Below are 19935 nucleotides of genomic sequence, written 5' to 3'. Positions count from 1 at the left end.
TATCACGCAGCAGGATTGATAGACTATATATTTCTAAAAATCTTGAAACTTCCGTGACAAAGGTAGAAACCATTCCTACGTACTTTTCAGACCATTCAAGTGTCTTAGCTTGCATAAATCTAACAAGACAGCCGGTTCGCCGATTCAAGAATCAGTGGAATTTGAACACTTCCTTGTTAGTAAATCATGATTTAGAAGATCTGATTAAAGAAACATGGGCAATATGCCTGCGAGCCCGTAGTAGATATGCCACTGCTATTGACTGGTGGGTTAAAATGGCAAAACCAAAGTTGAGGAAAGTTCTTATTCAATACAGTGCCCAGAGCGCAAGGGAAATGAAATGCACTGTAGAGTATTACTATTCCGTTTTGAGAGATCTATATGATCAAGTCTCAGCAGGTTCCTCACTTCGGATAGCAGACATCAAAAAAGTCAAAGCCAAGTTACTTAATATCAAGAGAAGTCAAATGGAAGGGTTGAAAATAAAATCGAAGGCAAATTCGGTGTCAGAAGATGAAACTACTTCCCTATATCCTTTAGTGAAGCATACGAAAAACGGGAGAAGGACTTTTATTGATGAAATTCGAACAAAACACGGTACGATTCTCAGAACCCAGCAGGATATCATGGACGAGATTTATCGCTATTATTGCGAGCTATATTCTGTACATCAAAGTAGAGATGCTTCCTTGGAAGAATTCCTTGACATCCTAGCCCCACAGCTGACAGATGATGACAACGAAAATTTTCTCGAGGTTGTCACTGAAGAAGACGTGTATGAGACTCTGTGCGCCTCACCACCAAAAAAATCCCCAGGACCGGATGGTCTGCCAGCAGAGTTTTACATCCGTTGCTGGCCAATAGTAGGTGCAAAAATCACGGACATTGTAAATGAGGTTATTCAGGGGAAAATGATTCCGGCTGAGTTTAAGGAGAGTAAAATTGTTTTGGTGCCAAAAAATAATGGAAACAAAGATTTAAATAATTTTCGTCCAATTTCACTGCTGAATTCTGATTACAAATTAATAGCTCGAATAATAAACAAGAGAATTTCATGCCTTACAGATAAAATTATTAGTCAACATCAGAACTGTGCACAAGGCAGAACCATTTTTCAAAATCTAGCGGAATTCAGGCATATCATTGCAATAACTTCTGTAACAAACATAAAGTGTGCTTTATTGTTTTTAGATTTTTATATAGCGTTCGATGTAGTAAATCATGAATATCTTCTACAGACATTGAAGAAAGTTGGTTTCAACGATAGGGTCATACAGTTGATTAAGAACATAGCAACTGGAATAAATGCTAAAATAGCGGTGAATTGTCAACAATCCAGGCCGATGCAAATACAACGAGGTGTTCCTCATGGAAGTCCTCTGTCCATGTCGCTCTTCGCAATTTCGCTGGAACCTTTCCTCCGACATGTCCATGCTACATTAAAAGGCTTAACATTCTCAGGAAATAAAACAGTTATAAGAGCCTATGCTGACGATATAGGGGTCATTATAAGGAATAATGACGAGGTAACCACGCTAGCAACGGTGATTGATTCGTACTGTAGAGCATCTGGAGCCAATGCAAACGAAAAAAAAAAAGTAAGATGTTAAATCTCAGAGGTTTTGATAATATCAACGTCGAGTGGGCAAAAATAGTCCGACAACATAAAACACTTGGGATTACCCTGACAGCATGTCCTATGAAAATGACGGCTTTAAATTGGAAAGTTGCAGCAGATAAAGTGCAAGGAGCCATTGTAGAGAATTTAACTCGATATATGAACCAAGTTCAAAGAACACAGTATATCAACTCATGCATCCTTGCTAAGGCTTATTATACTGCCCAGCTGTTTCCAATACCGAGAATGATAGCGAGGAGAATAATGTCCAAAATCACCAACTTTTTGTGGAGAGGTGAAGTGTTCAGAGTACCTGCTAAAGTAGCCACTTTAGATCCTAAAAATGGTGGACTAGGATTAACTGATATAACGGATAAAGCCTCTGCTCTTTTTATCAAAAGGCAAGTTAATTTAATAAGAGACTCGCGAGAAAGCATAACCAGCCAACTTTTCGAGATCATTAAACCTCCAAGCCTGCTTCCCCCGATTGACGTGCAGAATATCAACAGTCGCTTACAGCACGTGAGGATTTTCTATGTTGAGTTTAGTTATGTCAGTGTCGAACTCAGGCAGTCACGACACTTAACATCGAGAGCCATAATGCGGGAACGAAAGAAAAGCGAAGGAAGAAACAAAATAGAACGACAGTTTCCAAACATTGAGTGGACTGAGATTTGGAAAAACATTAGTTCTAATGTGCTCACGTCTAACATAAAAACGGCATGGTACAAGACAGTTAACAACATAGTTAGCACCAATGAAAGACTGCACGCAATCGGACTCTGTGAAACAAATTTATGTCAACAATGCCATCTAGTTGACACGGTAATTCACAGATATACTTGCAGTGGTCACATGAATAGTTGGAAGTGGGTCCGAGAGCAAATAGCTCTGATTACAAGAACATCCCCTGAGTATATATCGCTGTCATTGATACACAGGCCTGACGCACGCTATTTCCCAGAAGCAAAAAATAACGCTGTGCACTGGTTGCTGGGAAATTTTGTTAACTACGTCCTTAACAAATTAGGATCCGATAGCATCATAGAGTTCAAGGTACACATGCTGTGTGAGTTTCACAAAATTAGAAGCTATTCGAATCACAAGAAAAAGTTCGGTAATATGTTAAAAATTGTATTTGAAAGAATAGGCATTGGTTAATATAAAAAAGAACACTGTGTTGACAGTGATGTATTGTAGTTACCTTAAGGATACTATTTAAGATTTTACAGTATATTAATGATGTGTACTTTTTCTACTTCAGAGAGTAGTTTTTGCAACTTATAAGCTAATGTACAGAACTTATGTGACATTGAGATCGTGTGTCGAAATAGTGTCAAAACACAAAACATTAAAGGTGCATTATTGGCTTATACTAGAAATTTGGAAATAGACAGTTTTTATAGAAATGTCCTTATCGATTGTTTAAAACCATAAGATTCTATCTGATAAATGTAATATTCAATGGCTGGCACATTGCCTGTTCATTTTTGCACTGTGATGTGTAAGTCAGTTTCTCAGTGAAAGACTGATTATAAGATCTGATCCAGTGAAAGACTGATTATATAGATCTGATCACTTCAGATTCAATTAATGTCCAGAAAGTGTAGTTGGAAGGCTAGTCAAATTATTATATATCTCCTTTCCGCCGTTCTCAAGTATTTCAGAAATTGTCTAATATGATTATTAAATTGTTTTAATAAAAATTATCCCATCAACTTGCTGATATCCATCATAAAGAAATTATGCTTCTGTAAAGATTGCACCTCATGTAATTCAAAGTGCAGATTTTACTTCTTCAGGTTGAAGTTTGAATGTCTTTAAAATTTTTGTTCTTGATGTTTAAATTAATTCTTTCTGGTAATTAGTCAGTAACACAATCCTCTGTTGTCTTTCCTTAACGTCAGCGTAACTGAAATGTTTAAATAACTTCATGTATGCATAACTAGTATGTATTTGGAGTGTCACATTGTTTTTTTAATAAATGTTTGTATAAAAAAAAAGTGGTAGAGCACTGGTCTCGTAAACCAGGGGTCGTGAGTTCGAACCTCACAGAAGGCATTCATTTTTTTAACCTTCCTGCAAGGAGCGGAGCTATCTCGACCAGCATCTAACACATGGCAGTACACTGAATGAAAGGGATGTTCTACAACCTATGACAAGTATTCTACTGGCCTCAGAGGTTTTCTGAATGCATAGGCACAACAGTGGTTTGTATGCATTTTGTAGTATAATGTCATGCTTGGCGATGTCATTCGTTTACGAGCCTCGCTACAGTGTGCATGCACGTTATCCATGTGAAGAGGCGCAAGCAGATGCTACCATTCTGCGAGATTCCTGCAGAAGGTATACCAATTGCGTTGATATACAGAGCACAAGTGAGCCAAATTCAAGGCCTCCGTGGCGCAATCGGCTAGCGCGTTCGGCTGTTAACCGAAAGGTTGGTGGTTCGAGCCCACCCGGGGGCGAAATCGTTTTAACCGGCACCGAGGTGAGGACATACGTCAACTTTGTTAGAGATACACAGCTAGCGTGACAATTTGGCTGTGTTTGAGTGATGCCACAGAGCCTTATACACATTCAGCCAAGTGACACTGTAGGTAAAAACATGGCCCTACACAGACGTTCTACTCTTTTCCTATTTATTCGTCATGTGTGACACTGCAGTAGAGCGACGCCCACTACAAAAGACGTATTCTTTACATTCAATTTCAGCGTATACGTCGCGACTGCCATATGACAGGGCCTGTCTCTCGATGTCGATTTGTATTTGGTGTCTCTTAAGTGTCGGTCTGCAGTGGGCCGCTGTTGGCCGAGAGACGTGCAGTCGCTCGCCTTACATGAAGCCCCATGGGCAACGCCAGTGCCACTGTGGGCAACAGCATACTGTAGCCAGAGAGAGGAGCCGAAAGGCGCATTTCGCAGTCGAGCCACGCTATCCCACAAGCTGTGCACTAGGTCAGGATTGTGCAGACCGCAAACTTCTGGTGGCCCGACGCTCGTCGTCGATCGTAAGGGCGAAACAGTCAAGAGATTTGGAAAAGGGCAATGTGGACACCCCCAGCAGCAGCTGTGTGCCAAATCCGATATCTGGTCGAGGGCTGCAAGATTCAGTATGATGAAGTGACAATTCGGGGATAGCTCACAAACGCCAAGCTGCCGCCTTCTTAGCTAAGTGGTAGAGCACTGGTCTCGTAAACCAGGGATCGTGAGTTCGAACCTCACAGAAGGCATTCACTTTTTTAACCTTCCTGCAAGGAGCGGAGCTATCTCGACCAGCATCTAACACATGGCAGTACACTGAATGAAAGGGATGTTCTACAACCTATGACAAGTATTCTACTGGCCTCAGAGGTTTTCTGAATGCATAGGCACAACAGTGGTTTGTATGCATTTTGTAGTATAATGTCATGCTTGGCGATGTCATTCGTTTACGAGCCTCGCTACAGTGTGCATGCACGTTATCCATGTGAAGAGGCGCAAGCAGATGCTACCATTCTGCGAGATTCCTGCAGAAGGTATACCAATTGCGTTGATATACAGAGCACAAGTGAGCCAAATTCAAGGCCTCCGTGGCGCAATCGGCTAGCGCGTTCGGCTGTTAACCGAAAGGTTGGTGGTTCGAGCCCACCCGGGGGCGAAATCGTTTTAACCGGCACCGAGGTGAGGACATACGTCAACTTTGTTAGAGATACACAGCTAGCGTGACAATTTGGCTGTGTTTGAGTGATGCCACAGAGCCTTATACACATTCAGCCAAGTGACACTGTAGGTAAAAACATGGCCCTACACAGACGTTCTACTCTTTTCCTATTTATTCGTCATGTGTGACACTGCAGTAGAGCGACGCCCACTACAAAAGACGTATTCTTTACATTCAATTTCAGCGTATACGTCGCGACTGCCATATGACAGGGCCTGTCTCTCGATGTCGATTTGTATTTGGTGTCTCTTAAGTGTCGGTCTGCAGTGGGCCGCTGTTGGCCGAGAGACGTGCAGTCGCTCGCCTTACATGAAGCCCCATGGGCAACGCCAGTGCCACTGTGGGCAACAGCATACTGTAGCCAGAGAGAGGAGCCGAAAGGCGCATTTCGCAGTCGAGCCACGCTATCCCACAAGCTGTGCACTAGGTCAGGATTGTGCAGACCGCAAACTTCTGGTGGCCCGACGCTCGTCGTCGATCGTAAGGGCGAAACAGTCAAGAGATTTGGAAAACGGCAATGTGGACACCCCCAGCAGCAGCTGTGTGCCAAATCCGATATCTGGTCGAGGGCTGCAAGATTCAGTATGATGAAGTGACAATTCGGGGATAGCTCACAAACGCCAAGCTGCCGCCTTCTTAGCTCAGTGGTAGAGCACTGGTCTCGTAAACCAGGGATCGTGAGTTCGAACCTCACAGAAGGCATTCATTTTTTTAACCTTCCTGCAAGGAGCGGAGCTATCTTGACCAGCATCTAACACATGGCAGTACACTGAATGAAAGGGATGTTCTACAACCTATGACAAGTATTCTACTGGCCTCAGAGGTTTTCTGAATGCATAGGCACAACAGTGGTTTGTATGCATTTTGTAGTATAATGTCATGCTTGGCGATGTCATTCGTTTACGAGCCTCGCTACAGTGTGCATGCACGTTATCCATGTGAAGAGGCGCAAGCAGATGCTACCATTCTGCGAGATTCCTGCAGAAGGTATACCAATTGCGTTGATATACAGAGCACAAGTGAGCCAAATTCAAGGCCTCCGTGGCGCAATCGGCTAGCGCGTTCGGCTGTTAACCGAAAGGTTGGTGGTTCGAGCCCACCCGGGGGCGAAATCGTTTTAACCGGCACCGAGGTGAGGACATACGTCAACTTTGTTAGAGATACACAGCTAGCGTGACAATTTGGCTGTGTTTGAGTGATGCCACAGAGCCTTATACACATTCAGCCAAGTGACACTGTAGGTAAAAACATGGCCCTACACAGACGTTCTACTCTTTTCCTATTTATTCGTCATGTGTGACACTGCAGTAGAGCGACGCCCACTACAAAAGACGTATTCTTTACATTCAATTTCAGCGTATACGTCGCGACTGCCATATGACAGGGCCTGTCTCTCGATGTCGATTTGTATTTGGTGTCTCTTAAGTGTCGGTCTGCAGTGGGCCGCTGTTGGCCGAGAGACGTGCAGTCGCTCGCCTTACATGAAGCCCCATGGGCAACGCCAGTGCCACTGTGGGCAACAGCATACTGTAGCCAGAGAGAGGAGCCGAAAGGCGCATTTCGCAGTCGAGCCACGCTATCCCACAAGCTGTGCACTAGGTCAGGATTGTGCAGACCGCAAACTTCTGGTGGCCCGACGCTCGTCGTCGATCGTAAGGGCGAAACAGTCAAGAGATTTGGAAAACGGCAATGTGGACACCCCCAGCAGCAGCTGTGTGCCAAATCCGATATCTGGTCGAGGGCTGCAAGATTCAGTATGATGAAGTGACAATTCGGGGATAGCTCACAAACGCCAAGCTGCCGCCTTCTTAGCTAAGTGGTAGAGCACTGGTCTCGTAAACCAGGGATCGTGAGTTCGAACCTCACAGAAGGCATTCACTTTTTTAACCTTCCTGCAAGGAGCGGAGCTATCTCGACCAGCATCTAACACATGGCAGTACACTGAATGAAAGGGATGTTCTACAACCTATGACAAGTATTCTACTGGCCTCAGAGGTTTTCTGAATGCATAGGCACAACAGTGGTTTGTATGCATTTTGTAGTATAATGTCATGCTTGGCGATGTCATTCGTTTACGAGCCTCGCTACAGTGTGCATGCACGTTATCCATGTGAAGAGGCGCAAGCAGATGCTACCATTCTGCGAGATTCCTGCAGAAGGTATACCAATTGCGTTGATATACAGAGCACAAGTGAGCCAAATTCAAGGCCTCCGTGGCGCAATCGGCTAGCGCGTTCGGCTGTTAACCGAAAGGTTGGTGGTTCGAGCCCACCCGGGGGCGAAATCGTTTTAACCGGCACCGAGGTGAGGACATACGTCAACTTTGTTAGAGATACACAGCTAGCGTGACAATTTGGCTGTGTTTGAGTGATGCCACAGAGCCTTATACACATTCAGCCAAGTGACACTGTAGGTAAAAACATGGCCCTACACAGACGTTCTACTCTTTTCCTATTTATTCGTCATGTGTGACACTGCAGTAGAGCGACGCCCACTACAAAAGACGTATTCTTTACATTCAATTTCAGCGTATACGTCGCGACTGCCATATGACAGGGCCTGTCTCTCGATGTCGATTTGTATTTGGTGTCTCTTAAGTGTCGGTCTGCAGTGGGCCGCTGTTGGCCGAGAGACGTGCAGTCGCTCGCCTTACATGAAGCCCCATGGGCAACGCCAGTGCCACTGTGGGCAACAGCATACTGTAGCCAGAGAGAGGAGCCGAAAGGCGCATTTCGCAGTCGAGCCACGCTATCCCACAAGCTGTGCACTAGGTCAGGATTGTGCAGACCGCAAACTTCTGGTGGCCCGACGCTCGTCGTCGATCGTAAGGGCGAAACAGTCAAGAGATTTGGAAAACGGCAATGTGGACACCCCCAGCAGCAGCTGTGTGCCAAATCCGATATCTGGTCGAGGGCTGCAAGATTCAGTATGATGAAGTGACAATTCGGGGATAGCTCACAAACGCCAAGCTGCCGCCTTCTTAGCTCAGTGGTAGAGCACTGGTCTCGTAAACCAGGGATCGTGAGTTCGAACCTCACAGAAGGCATTCATTTTTTTAACCTTCCTGCAAGGAGCGGAGCTATCTTGACCAGCATCTAACACATGGCAGTACACTGAATGAAAGGGATGTTCTACAACCTATGACAAGTATTCTACTGGCCTCAGAGGTTTTCTGAATGCATAGGCACAACAGTGGTTTGTATGCATTTTGTAGTATAATGTCATGCTTGGCGATGTCATTCGTTTACGAGCCTCGCTACAGTGTGCATGCACGTTATCCATGTGAAGAGGCGCAAGCAGATGCTACCATTCTGCGAGATTCCTGCAGAAGGTATACCAATTGCGTTGATATACAGAGCACAAGTGAGCCAAATTCAAGGCCTCCGTGGCGCAATCGGCTAGCGCGTTCGGCTGTTAACCGAAAGGTTGGTGGTTCGAGCCCACCCGGGGGCGAAATCGTTTTAACCGGCACCGAGGTGAGGACATACGTCAACTTTGTTAGAGATACACAGCTAGCGTGACAATTTGGCTGTGTTTGAGTGATGCCACAGAGCCTTATACACATTCAGCCAAGTGACACTGTAGGTAAAAACATGGCCCTACACAGACGTTCTACTCTTTTCCTATTTATTCGTCATGTGTGACACTGCAGTAGAGCGACGCCCACTACAAAAGACGTATTCTTTACATTCAATTTCAGCGTATACGTCGCGACTGCCATATGACAGGGCCTGTCTCTCGATGTCGATTTGTATTTGGTGTCTCTTAAGTGTCGGTCTGCAGTGGGCCGCTGTTGGCCGAGAGACGTGCAGTCGCTCGCCTTACATGAAGCCCCATGGGCAACGCCAGTGCCACTGTGGGCAACAGCATACTGTAGCCAGAGAGAGGAGCCGAAAGGCGCATTTCGCAGTCGAGCCACGCTATCCCACAAGCTGTGCACTAGGTCAGGATTGTGCAGACCGCAAACTTCTGGTGGCCCGACGCTCGTCGTCGATCGTAAGGGCGAAACAGTCAAGAGATTTGGAAAACGGCAATGTGGACACCCCCAGCAGCAGCTGTGTGCCAAATCCGATATCTGGTCGAGGGCTGCAAGATTCAGTATGATGAAGTGACAATTCGGGGATAGCTCACAAACGCCAAGCTGCCGCCTTCTTAGCTCAGTGGTAGAGCACTGGTCTCGTAAACCAGGGATCGTGAGTTCGAACCTCACAGAAGGCATTCATTTTTTTAACCTTCCTGCAAGGAGCGGAGCTATCTCGACCAGCATCTAACACATGGCAGTACACTGAATGAAAGGGATGTTCTACAACCTATGACAAGTATTCTACTGGCCTCAGAGGTTTTCTGAATGCATAGGCACAACAGTGGTTTGTATGCATTTTGTAGTATAATGTCATGCTTGGCGATGTCATTCGTTTACGAGCCTCGCTACAGTGTGCATGCACGTTATCCATGTGAAGAGGCGCAAGCAGATGCTACCATTCTGCGAGATTCCTGCAGAAGGTATACCAATTGCGTTGATATACAGAGCACAAGTGAGCCAAATTCAAGGCCTCCGTGGCGCAATCGGCTAGCGCGTTCGGCTGTTAACCGAAAGGTTGGTGGTTCGAGCCCACCCGGGGGCGAAATCGTTTTAACCGGCACCGAGGTGAGGACATACGTCAACTTTGTTAGAGATACACAGCTAGCGTGACAATTTGGCTGTGTTTGAGTGATGCCACAGAGCCTTATACACATTCAGCCAAGTGACACTGTAGGTAAAAACATGGCCCTACACAGACGTTCTACTCTTTTCCTATTTATTCGTCATGTGTGACACTGCAGTAGAGCGACGCCCACTACAAAAGACGTATTCTTTACATTCAATTTCAGCGTATACGTCGCGACTGCCATATGACAGGGCCTGTCTCTCGATGTCGATTTGTATTTGGTGTCTCTTAAGTGTCGGTCTGCAGTGGGCCGCTGTTGGCCGAGAGACGTGCAGTCGCTCGCCTTACATGAAGCCCCATGGGCAACGCCAGTGCCACTGTGGGCAACAGCATACTGTAGCCAGAGAGAGGAGCCGAAAGGCGCATTTCGCAGTCGAGCCACGCTATCCCACAAGCTGTGCACTAGGTCAGGATTGTGCAGACCGCAAACTTCTGGTGGCCCGACGCTCGTCGTCGATCGTAAGGGCGAAACAGTCAAGAGATTTGGAAAACGGCAATGTGGACACCCCCAGCAGCAGCTGTGTGCCAAATCCGATATCTGGTCGAGGGCTGCAAGATTCAGTATGATGAAGTGACAATTCGGGGATAGCTCACAAACGCCAAGCTGCCGCCTTCTTAGCTCAGTGGTAGAGCACTGGTCTCGTAAACCAGGGATCGTGAGTTCGAACCTCACAGAAGGTATTCATTTTTTTAACCTTCCTGCAAGGAGCGGAGCTATCTCGACCAGCATCTAACACATGGCAGTACACTGAATGAAAGGGATGTTCTACAACCTATGACAAGTATTCTACTGGCCTCAGAGGTTTTCTGAATGCATAGGCACAACAGTGGTTTGTATGCATTTTGTAGTATAATGTCATGCTTGGCGATGTCATTCGTTTACGAGCCTCGCTACAGTGTGCATGCACGTTATCCATGTGAAGAGGCGCAAGCAGATGCTACCATTCTGCGAGATTCCTGCAGAAGGTATACCAATTGCGTTGATATACAGAGCACAAGTGAGCCAAATTCAAGGCCTCCGTGGCGCAATCGGCTAGCGCGTTCGGCTGTTAACCGAAAGGTTGGTGGTTCGAGCCCACCCGGGGGCGAAATCGTTTTAACCGGCACCGAGGTGAGGACATACGTCAACTTTGTTAGAGATACACAGCTAGCGTGACAATTTGGCTGTGTTTGAGTGATGCCACAGAGCCTTATACACATTCAGCCAAGTGACACTGTAGGTAAAAACATGGCCCTACACAGACGTTCTACTCTTTTCCTATTTATTCGTCATGTGTGACACTGCAGTAGAGCGACGCCCACTACAAAAGACGTATTGTTTACATTCAATTTCAGCGTATACGTCGCGACTGCCATATGACAGGGCCTGTCTCTCGATGTCGATTTGTATTTGGTGTCTCTTAAGTGTCGGTCTGCAGTGGGCCGCTGTTGGCCGAGAGACGTGCAGTCGCTCGCCTTACATGAAGCCCCATGGGCAACGCCAGTGCCACTGTGGGCAACAGCATACTGTAGCCAGAGAGAGGAGCCGAAAGGCGCATTTCGCAGTCGAGCCACGCTATCCCACAAGCTGTGCACTAGGTCAGGATTGTGCAGACCGCAAACTTCTGGTGGCCCGACGCTCGTCGTCGATCGTAAGGGCGAAACAGTCAAGAGATTTGGAAAACGGCAATGTGGACACCCCCAGCAGCAGCTGTGTGCCAAATCCGATATCTGGTCGAGGGCTGCAAGATTCAGTATGATGAAGTGACAATTCGGGGATAGCTCACAAACGCCAAGCTGCCGCCTTCTTAGCTCAGTGGTAGAGCACTGGTCTCGTAAACCAGGGATCGTGATTTCGAACCTCACAGAAGGCATTCATTTTTTTAACCTTCCTGCAAGGAGCGGAGCTATCTCGACCAGCATCTAACACATGGCAGTACACTGAATGAAAGGGATGTTCTACAACCTATGACAAGTATTCTACTGGCCTCAGAGGTTTTCTGAATGCATAGGCACAACAGTGGTTTGTATGCATTTTGTAGTATAATGTCATGCTTGGCGATGTCATTCGTTTACGAGCCTCGCTACAGTGTGCATGCACGTTATCCATGTGAAGAGGCGCAAGCAGATGCTACCATTCTGCGAGATTCCTGCAGAAGGTATACCAATTGCGTTGATATACAGAGCACAAGTGAGCCAAATTCAAGGCCTCCGTGGCGCAATCGGCTAGCGCGTTCGGCTGTTAACCGAAAGGTTGGTGGTTCGAGCTCACCCGGGGGCGAAATCGTTTTAACCGGCACCGAGGTGAGGACATACGTCAACTTTGTTAGAGATACACAGCTAGCGTGACAATTTGGCTGTGTTTGAGTGATGCCACAGAGCCTTATACACATTCAGCCAAGTGACACTGTAGGTAAAAACATGGCCCTACACAGACGTTCTACTCTTTTCCTATTTATTCGTCATGTGTGACACTGCAGTAGAGCGACGCCCACTACAAAAGACGTATTCTTTACATTCAATTTCAGCGTATACGTCGCGACTGCCATATGACAGGGCCTGTCTCTCGATGTCGATTTGTATTTGGTGTCTCTTAAGTGTCGGTCTGCAGTGGGCCGCTGTTGGCCGAGAGACGTGCAGTCGCTCGCCTTACATGAAGCCCCATGGGCAACGCCAGTGCCACTGTGGGCAACAGCATACTGTAGCCAGAGAGAGGAGCCGAAAGGCGCATTTCGCAGTCGAGCCACGCTATCCCACAAGCTGTGCACTAGGTCAGGATTGTGCAGACCGCAAACTTCTGGTGGCCCGACGCTCGTCGTCGATCGTAAGGGCGAAACAGTCAAGAGATTTGGAAAACGGCAATGTGGACACCCCCAGCAGCAGCTGTGTGCCAAATCCGATATCTGGTCGAGGGCTGCAAGATTCAGTATGATGAAGTGACAATTCGGGGATAGCTCACAAACGCTAAGCTGCCGCCTTCTTAGCTCAGTGGTAGAGCACTGGTCTCGTAAACCAGGGGTCGTGAGTTCGAACCTCACAGAAGGCATTCATCTTTTTAACCTTCCTGCAAGGAGCGGAGCTATCTCGACCAGCATCTAACACATGGCAGTACACTGAATGAAAGGGATGTTCTACAACCTATGACAAGTATTCTACTGGCCTCAGAGGTTTTCTGAATGCATAGGCACAACAGTGGTTTGTATGCATTTTGTAGTATAATGTCATGCTTGGCGATGTCATTCGTTTACGAGCCTCGCTACAGTGTGCATGCACGTTATCCATGTGAAGAGGCGCAAGCAGATGCTACCATTCTGCGAGATTCCTGCAGAAGGTATACCAATTGCGTTGATATACAGAGCACAAGTGAGCCAAATTCAAGGCCTCCGTGGCGCAATCGGCTAGCGCGTTCGGCTGTTAACCGAAAGGTTGGTGGTTCGAGCCCACCCGGGGGCGAAATCGTTTTAACCGGCACCGAGGTGAGGACATACGTCAACTTTGTTAGAGATACACAGCTAGCGTGACAATTTGGCTGTGTTTGAGTGATGCCACAGAGCCTTATACACATTCAGCCAAGTGACACTGTAGGTAAAAACATGGCCCTACACAGACGTTCTACTCTTTTCCTATTTATTCGTCATGTGTGACACTGCAGTAGAGCGACGCCCACTACAAAAGACGTATTCTTTACATTCAATTTCAGCGTATACGTCGCGACTGCCATATGACAGGGCCTGTCTCTCGATGTCGATTTGTATTTGGTGTCTCTTAAGTGTCGGTCTGCAGTGGGCCGCTGTTGGCCGAGAGACGTGCAGTCGCTCGCCTTACATGAAGCCCCATGGGCAACGCCAGTGCCACTGTGGGCAACAGCATACTGTAGCCAGAGAGAGGAGCCGAAAGGCGCATTTCGCAGTCGAGCCACGCTATCCCACAAGCTGTGCACTAGGTCAGGATTGTGCAGACCGCAAACTTCTGGTGGCCCGACGCTCGTCGTCGATCGTAAGGGCGAAACAGTCAAGAGATTTGGAAAACGGCAATGTGGACACCCCCAGCAGCAGCTGTGTGCCAAATCCGATATCTGGTCGAGGGCTGCAAGATTCAGTATGATGAAGTGACAATTCGGGGATAGCTCACAAACGCCAAGCTGCCGCCTTCTTAGCTCAGTGGTAGAGCACTGGTCTCGTAAACCAGGGATCGTGATTTCGAACCTCACAGAAGGCATTCATTTTTTTAACCTTCCTGCAAGGAGCGGAGCTATCTCGACCAGCATCTAACACATGGCAGTACACTGAATGAAAGGGATGTTCTACAACCTATGACAAGTATTCTACTGGCCTCAGAGGTTTTCTGAATGCATAGGCACAACAGTGGTTTGTATGCATTTTGTAGTATAATGTCATGCTTGGCGATGTCATTCGTTTACGAGCCTCGCTACAGTGTGCATGCACGTTATCCATGTGAAGAGGCGCAAGCAGATGCTACCATTCTGCGAGATTCCTGCAGAAGGTATACCAATTGCGTTGATATACAGAGCACAAGTGAGCCAAATTCAAGGCCTCCGTGGCGCAATCGGCTAGCGCGTTCGGCTGTTAACCGAAAGGTTGGTGGTTCGAGCTCACCCGGGGGCGAAATCGTTTTAACCGGCACCGAGGTGAGGACATACGTCAACTTTGTTAGAGATACACAGCTAGCGTGACAATTTGGCTGTGTTTGAGTGATGCCACAGAGCCTTATACACATTCAGCCAAGTGACACTGTAGGTAAAAACATGGCCCTACACAGACGTTCTACTCTTTTCCTATTTATTCGTCATGTGTGACACTGCAGTAGAGCGACGCCCACTACAAAAGACGTATTCTTTACATTCAATTTCAGCGTATACGTCGCGACTGCCATATGACAGGGCCTGTCTCTCGATGTCGATTTGTATTTGGTGTCTCTTAAGTGTCGGTCTGCAGTGGGCCGCTGTTGGCCGAGAGACGTGCAGTCGCTCGCCTTACATGAAGCCCCATGGGCAACGCCAGTGCCACTGTGGGCAACAGCATACTGTAGCCAGAGAGAGGAGCCGAAAGGCGCATTTCGCAGTCGAGCCACGCTATCCCACAAGCTGTGCACTAGGTCAGGATTGTGCAGACCGCAAACTTCTGGTGGCCCGACGCTCGTCGTCGATCGTAAGGGCGAAACAGTCAAGAGATTTGGAAAACGGCAATGTGGACACCCCCAGCAGCAGCTGTGTGCCAAATCCGATATCTGGTCGAGGGCTGCAAGATTCAGTATGATGAAGTGACAATTCGGGGATAGCTCACAAACGCTAAGCTGCCGCCTTCTTAGCTCAGTGGTAGAGCACTGGTCTCGTAAACCAGGGGTCGTGAGTTCGAACCTCACAGAAGGCATTCATCTTTTTAACCTTCCTGCAAGGAGCGGAGCTATCTCGACCAGCATCTAACACATGGCAGTACACTGAATGAAAGGGATGTTCTACAACCTATGACAAGTATTCTACTGGCCTCAGAGGTTTTCTGAATGCATAGGCACAACAGTGGTTTGTATGCATTTTGTAGTATAATGTCATGCTTGGCGATGTCATTCGTTTACGAGCCTCGCTACAGTGTGCATGCACGTTATCCATGTGAAGAGGCGCAAGCAGATGCTACCATTCTGCGAGATTCCTGCAGAAGGTATACCAATTGCGTTGATATACAGAGCACAAGTGAGCCAAATTCAAGGCCTCCGTGGCGCAATCGGCTAGCGCGTTCGGCTGTTAACCGAAAGGTTGGTGGTTCGAGCCCACCCGGGGGCGAAATCGTTTTAACCGGCACCGAGGTGAGGACATACGTCAACTTTGTTAGAGATACACAGCTAGCGTGACAATTTGGCTGTGTTTGAGTGATGCCACAGAGCCTTATACACATTCAGCCAAGTGACACTGTAGGTAAAAACATGGCCCTACACAGACGTTCTACTCTTTTCCTATTTATTCGTCATGTGTGACACTGCAGTAGAGCGACGCCCACTACAAAAGACGTATTCTTTACATTCAATTTCAGCGTATACGTCGCGACTGCCATATGACAGGGCCTGTCTCTCGATGTCGATTTGTATTTGGTGTCTCTTAAGTGTCGGTCTGCAGTGGGCCGCTGTTGGCCGAGAGACGTGCAGTCGCTCGCCTTACATGAAGCCCCATGGGCAACGCCAGTGCCACTGTGGGCAACAGCATACTGTAGCCAGAGAGAGGAGCCGAAAGGCGCATTTCGCAGTCGAGCCACGCTATCCCACAAGCTGTGCACTAGGTCAGGATTGTGCAGACCGCAAACTTCTGGTGGCCCGACGCTCGTCGTCGATCGTAAGGGCGAAACAGTCAAGAGATTTGGAAAACGGCAATGTGGACACCCCCAGCAGCAGCTGTGTGCCAAATCCGATATCTGGTCGAGGGCTGCAAGATTCAGTATGATGAAGTGACAATTCGGGGATAGCTCACAAACGCCAAGCTGCCGCCTTCTTAGCTCAGTGGTAGAGCACTGGTCTCGTAAACCAGGGATCGTGATTTCGAACCTCACAGAAGGCATTCATTTTTTTAACCTTCCTGCAAGGAGCGGAGCTATCTCGACCAGCATCTAACACATGGCAGTACACTGAATGAAAGGGATGTTCTACAACCTATGACAAGTATTCTACTGGCCTCAGAGGTTTTCTGAATGCATAGGCACAACAGTGGTTTGTATGCATTTTGTAGTATAATGTCATGCTTGGCGATGTCATTCGTTTACGAGCCTCGCTACAGTGTGCATGCACGTTATCCATGTGAAGAGGCGCAAGCAGATGCTACCATTCTGCGAGATTCCTGCAGAAGGTATACCAATTGCGTTGATATACAGAGCACAAGTGAGCCAAATTCAAGGCCTCCGTGGCGCAATCGGCTAGCGCGTTCGGCTGTTAACCGAAAGGTTGGTGGTTCGAGCTCACCCGGGGGCGAAATCGTTTTAACCGGCACCGAGGTGAGGACATACGTCAACTTTGTTAGAGATACACAGCTAGCGTGACAATTTGGCTGTGTTTGAGTGATGCCACAGAGCCTTATACACATTCAGCCAAGTGACACTGTAGGTAAAAACATGGCCCTACACAGACGTTCTACTCTTTTCCTATTTATTCGTCATGTGTGACACTGCAGTAGAGCGACGCCCACTACAAAAGACGTATTCTTTACATTCAATTTCAGCGTATACGTCGCGACTGCCATATGACAGGGCCTGTCTCTCGATGTCGATTTGTATTTGGTGTCTCTTAAGTGTCGGTCTGCAGTGGGCCGCTGTTGGCCGAGAGACGTGCAGTCGCTCGCCTTACATGAAGCCCCATGGGCAACGCCAGTGCCACTGTGGGCAACAGCATACTGTAGCCAGAGAGAGGAGCCGAAAGGCGCATTTCGCAGTCGAGCCACGCTATCCCACAAGCTGTGCACTAGGTCAGGATTGTGCAGACCGCAAACTTCTGGTGGCCCGACGCTCGTCGTCGATCGTAAGGGCGAAACAGTCAAGAGATTTGGAAAACGGCAATGTGGACACCCCCAGCAGCAGCTGTGTGCCAAATCCGATATCTGGTCGAGGGCTGCAAGATTCAGTATGATGAAGTGACAATTCGGGGATAGCTCACAAACGCTAAGCTGCCGCCTTCTTAGCTCAGTGGTAGAGCACTGGTCTCGTAAACCAGGGGTCGTGAGTTCGAACCTCACAGAAGGCATTCATCTTTTTAACCTTCCTGCAAGGAGCGGAGCTATCTCGACCAGCATCTAACACATGGCAGTACACTGAATGAAAGGGATGTTCTACAACCTATGACAAGTATTCTACTGGCCTCAGAGGTTTTCTGAATGCATAGGCACAACAGTGGTTTGTATGCATTTTGTAGTATAATGTCATGCTTGGCGATGTCATTCGTTTACGAGCCTCGCTACAGTGTGCATGCACGTTATCCATGTGAAGAGGCGCAAGCAGATGCTACCATTCTGCGAGATTCCTGCAGAAGGTATACCAATTGCGTTGATATACAGAGCACAAGTGAGCCAAATTCAAGGCCTCCGTGGCGCAATCGGCTAGCGCGTTCGGCTGTTAACCGAAAGGTTGGTGGTTCGAGCCCACCCGGGGGCGAAATCGTTTTAACCGGCACCGAGGTGAGGACATACGTCAACTTTGTTAGAGATACACAGCTAGCGTGACAATTTGGCTGTGTTTGAGTGATGCCACAGAGCCTTATACACATTCAGCCAAGTGACACTGTAGGTAAAAACATGGCCCTACACAGACGTTCTACTCTTTTTCCTATTTATTCGTCATGTGTGACACTGCAGTAGAGCGACGCCCACTACAAAAGACGTATTCTTTACATTCAATTTCAGCGTATACGTCGCGACTGCCATATGACAGGGCCTGTCTCTCGATGTCGATTTGTATTTGGTGTCTCTTAAGTGTCGGTCTGCAGTGGGCCGCTGTTGGCCGAGAGACGTGCAGTCGCTCGCCTTACATGAAGCCCCATGGGCAACGCCAGTGCCACTGTGGGCAACAGCATACTGTAGCCAGAGAGAGGAGCCGAAAGGCGCATTTCGCAGTCGAGCCACGCTATCCCACAAGCTGTGCACTAGGTCAGGATTGTGCAGACCGCAAACTTCTGGTGGCCCGACGCTCGTCGTCGATCGTAAGGGCGAAACAGTCAAGAGATTTGGAAAACGGCAATGTGGACACCCCCAGCAGCAGCTGTGTGCCAAATCCGATATCTGGTCGAGGGCTGCAAGATTCAGTATGATGAAGTGACAATTCGGGGATAGCTCACAAACGCCAAGCTGCCGCCTTCTTAGCTCAGTAGTAGAGCACTGGTCTCGTAAACCAGGGGTCTTGATTTCGAACCTCACAGAAGGCATTCATTTTTTTAACCTTCCTGCAAGGAGCGGAGCTATCTCGACCAGCATCTAACACGTGGCAGTACACTGAATGAAAGGGATGTTCTACAACCTATGACAAGTATTCTACTGGCCTCAGAGGTTTTCTGAATGCATAGGCACAACAGTGGTTTGTATGCATTTTGTAGTATAATGTCATGCTTGGCGATGTCATTCGTTTACGAGCCTCGCTACAGTGTGCATGCACGTTATCCATGTGAAGAGGCGCAAGCAGATGCTACCATTCTGCGAGATTCCTGCAGAAGGTATACCAATTGCGTTGATATACAGAGCACAAGTGAGCCAAATTCAAGGCCTCCGTGGCGCAATCGGCTAGCGCGTTCGGCTGTTAACCGAAAGGTTGGTGGTTCGAGCTCACCCGGGGGCGAAATCGTTTTAACCGGCACCGAGGTGAGGACATACGTCAACTTTGTTAGAGATACACAGCTAGCGTGACAATTTGGCTGTGTTTGAGTGATGCCACAGAGCCTTATACACATTCAGCCAAGTGACACTGTAGGTAAAAACATGGCCCTACACAGACGTTCTACTCTTTTCCTATTTATTCGTCATGTGTGACACTGCAGTAGAGCGACGCCCACTACAAAAGACGTATTCTTTACATTCAATTTCAGCGTATACGTCGCGACTGCCATATGACAGGGCCTGTCTCTCGATGTCGATTTGTATTTGGTGTCTCTTAAGTGTCGGTCTGCAGTGGGCCGCTGTTGGCCGAGAGACGTGCAGTCGCTCGCCTTACATGAAGCCCCATGGGCAACGCCAGTGCCACTGTGGGCAACAGCATACTGTAGCCAGAGAGAGGAGCCGAAAGGCGCATTTCGCAGTCGAGCCACGCTATCCCACAAGCTGTGCACTAGGTCAGGATTGTGCAGACCGCAAACTTCTGGTGGCCCGACGCTCGTCGTCGATCGTAAGGGCGAAACAGTCAAGAGATTTGGAAAACGGCAATGTGGACACCCCCAGCAGCAGCTGTGTGCCA

At 47.9% G+C, this 19935-nt stretch overlaps 27 non-coding genes across 27 annotated transcripts; all 27 read left to right on the top strand.

Annotated features, from left to right (window-relative positions):
- Window positions 1-4012: 4012 nt before the first annotated feature.
- Window positions 4013-4086, top strand: Trnan-guu (transfer RNA asparagine (anticodon GUU)). Its single transcript has one exon. It is a non-coding gene; the product is annotated as a tRNA-Asn (tRNA).
- A 693-nt stretch (window positions 4087-4779) lies between these two features.
- Trnat-cgu (transfer RNA threonine (anticodon CGU)) lies at window positions 4780-4851 on the top strand. The gene has a single exon. It is a non-coding gene; the product is annotated as a tRNA-Thr (tRNA).
- A 333-nt stretch (window positions 4852-5184) lies between these two features.
- Trnan-guu (transfer RNA asparagine (anticodon GUU)) lies at window positions 5185-5258 on the top strand. The gene has a single exon. It is a non-coding gene; the product is annotated as a tRNA-Asn (tRNA).
- A 693-nt stretch (window positions 5259-5951) lies between these two features.
- Trnat-cgu (transfer RNA threonine (anticodon CGU)) lies at window positions 5952-6023 on the top strand. The gene has a single exon. It is a non-coding gene; the product is annotated as a tRNA-Thr (tRNA).
- Window positions 6024-6356: 333 nt separating this feature from the next.
- Trnan-guu (transfer RNA asparagine (anticodon GUU)) lies at window positions 6357-6430 on the top strand. The gene has a single exon. It is a non-coding gene; the product is annotated as a tRNA-Asn (tRNA).
- A 693-nt stretch (window positions 6431-7123) lies between these two features.
- Trnat-cgu (transfer RNA threonine (anticodon CGU)) lies at window positions 7124-7195 on the top strand. Its single transcript has one exon. It is a non-coding gene; the product is annotated as a tRNA-Thr (tRNA).
- A 333-nt stretch (window positions 7196-7528) lies between these two features.
- On the top strand, window positions 7529-7602 carry Trnan-guu (transfer RNA asparagine (anticodon GUU)). Its single transcript has one exon. It is a non-coding gene; the product is annotated as a tRNA-Asn (tRNA).
- A 693-nt stretch (window positions 7603-8295) lies between these two features.
- Trnat-cgu (transfer RNA threonine (anticodon CGU)) lies at window positions 8296-8367 on the top strand. The gene has a single exon. It is a non-coding gene; the product is annotated as a tRNA-Thr (tRNA).
- A 333-nt stretch (window positions 8368-8700) lies between these two features.
- On the top strand, window positions 8701-8774 carry Trnan-guu (transfer RNA asparagine (anticodon GUU)). Its single transcript has one exon. It is a non-coding gene; the product is annotated as a tRNA-Asn (tRNA).
- A 693-nt stretch (window positions 8775-9467) lies between these two features.
- Trnat-cgu (transfer RNA threonine (anticodon CGU)) lies at window positions 9468-9539 on the top strand. The gene has a single exon. It is a non-coding gene; the product is annotated as a tRNA-Thr (tRNA).
- Window positions 9540-9872: 333 nt separating this feature from the next.
- Trnan-guu (transfer RNA asparagine (anticodon GUU)) lies at window positions 9873-9946 on the top strand. Its single transcript has one exon. It is a non-coding gene; the product is annotated as a tRNA-Asn (tRNA).
- Window positions 9947-10639: 693 nt separating this feature from the next.
- On the top strand, window positions 10640-10711 carry Trnat-cgu (transfer RNA threonine (anticodon CGU)). The gene has a single exon. It is a non-coding gene; the product is annotated as a tRNA-Thr (tRNA).
- A 333-nt stretch (window positions 10712-11044) lies between these two features.
- Window positions 11045-11118, top strand: Trnan-guu (transfer RNA asparagine (anticodon GUU)). Its single transcript has one exon. It is a non-coding gene; the product is annotated as a tRNA-Asn (tRNA).
- Window positions 11119-11811: 693 nt separating this feature from the next.
- Window positions 11812-11883, top strand: Trnat-cgu (transfer RNA threonine (anticodon CGU)). Its single transcript has one exon. It is a non-coding gene; the product is annotated as a tRNA-Thr (tRNA).
- A 333-nt stretch (window positions 11884-12216) lies between these two features.
- On the top strand, window positions 12217-12290 carry Trnan-guu (transfer RNA asparagine (anticodon GUU)). Its single transcript has one exon. It is a non-coding gene; the product is annotated as a tRNA-Asn (tRNA).
- Window positions 12291-12983: 693 nt separating this feature from the next.
- Window positions 12984-13055, top strand: Trnat-cgu (transfer RNA threonine (anticodon CGU)). The gene has a single exon. It is a non-coding gene; the product is annotated as a tRNA-Thr (tRNA).
- Window positions 13056-13388: 333 nt separating this feature from the next.
- On the top strand, window positions 13389-13462 carry Trnan-guu (transfer RNA asparagine (anticodon GUU)). Its single transcript has one exon. It is a non-coding gene; the product is annotated as a tRNA-Asn (tRNA).
- A 693-nt stretch (window positions 13463-14155) lies between these two features.
- Window positions 14156-14227, top strand: Trnat-cgu (transfer RNA threonine (anticodon CGU)). Its single transcript has one exon. It is a non-coding gene; the product is annotated as a tRNA-Thr (tRNA).
- A 333-nt stretch (window positions 14228-14560) lies between these two features.
- On the top strand, window positions 14561-14634 carry Trnan-guu (transfer RNA asparagine (anticodon GUU)). Its single transcript has one exon. It is a non-coding gene; the product is annotated as a tRNA-Asn (tRNA).
- Window positions 14635-15327: 693 nt separating this feature from the next.
- Window positions 15328-15399, top strand: Trnat-cgu (transfer RNA threonine (anticodon CGU)). Its single transcript has one exon. It is a non-coding gene; the product is annotated as a tRNA-Thr (tRNA).
- Window positions 15400-15732: 333 nt separating this feature from the next.
- Window positions 15733-15806, top strand: Trnan-guu (transfer RNA asparagine (anticodon GUU)). The gene has a single exon. It is a non-coding gene; the product is annotated as a tRNA-Asn (tRNA).
- A 693-nt stretch (window positions 15807-16499) lies between these two features.
- On the top strand, window positions 16500-16571 carry Trnat-cgu (transfer RNA threonine (anticodon CGU)). The gene has a single exon. It is a non-coding gene; the product is annotated as a tRNA-Thr (tRNA).
- A 333-nt stretch (window positions 16572-16904) lies between these two features.
- On the top strand, window positions 16905-16978 carry Trnan-guu (transfer RNA asparagine (anticodon GUU)). The gene has a single exon. It is a non-coding gene; the product is annotated as a tRNA-Asn (tRNA).
- Window positions 16979-17671: 693 nt separating this feature from the next.
- On the top strand, window positions 17672-17743 carry Trnat-cgu (transfer RNA threonine (anticodon CGU)). The gene has a single exon. It is a non-coding gene; the product is annotated as a tRNA-Thr (tRNA).
- A 333-nt stretch (window positions 17744-18076) lies between these two features.
- Window positions 18077-18150, top strand: Trnan-guu (transfer RNA asparagine (anticodon GUU)). The gene has a single exon. It is a non-coding gene; the product is annotated as a tRNA-Asn (tRNA).
- Window positions 18151-18844: 694 nt separating this feature from the next.
- Trnat-cgu (transfer RNA threonine (anticodon CGU)) lies at window positions 18845-18916 on the top strand. Its single transcript has one exon. It is a non-coding gene; the product is annotated as a tRNA-Thr (tRNA).
- Window positions 18917-19249: 333 nt separating this feature from the next.
- On the top strand, window positions 19250-19323 carry Trnan-guu (transfer RNA asparagine (anticodon GUU)). Its single transcript has one exon. It is a non-coding gene; the product is annotated as a tRNA-Asn (tRNA).
- The last annotated feature ends 612 nt before the right edge of the window (window positions 19324-19935 follow it).

The sequence above is a fragment of the Schistocerca nitens genome, chromosome 6, assembly GCF_023898315.1.
Source record: "Schistocerca nitens isolate TAMUIC-IGC-003100 chromosome 6, iqSchNite1.1, whole genome shotgun sequence".
NCBI lineage: Eukaryota > Metazoa > Arthropoda > Insecta > Orthoptera > Acrididae > Schistocerca > Schistocerca nitens.
Note: the sequence above shows the minus strand (reverse complement) of the source record. Positions and strands in the feature narration are given on the sequence as shown.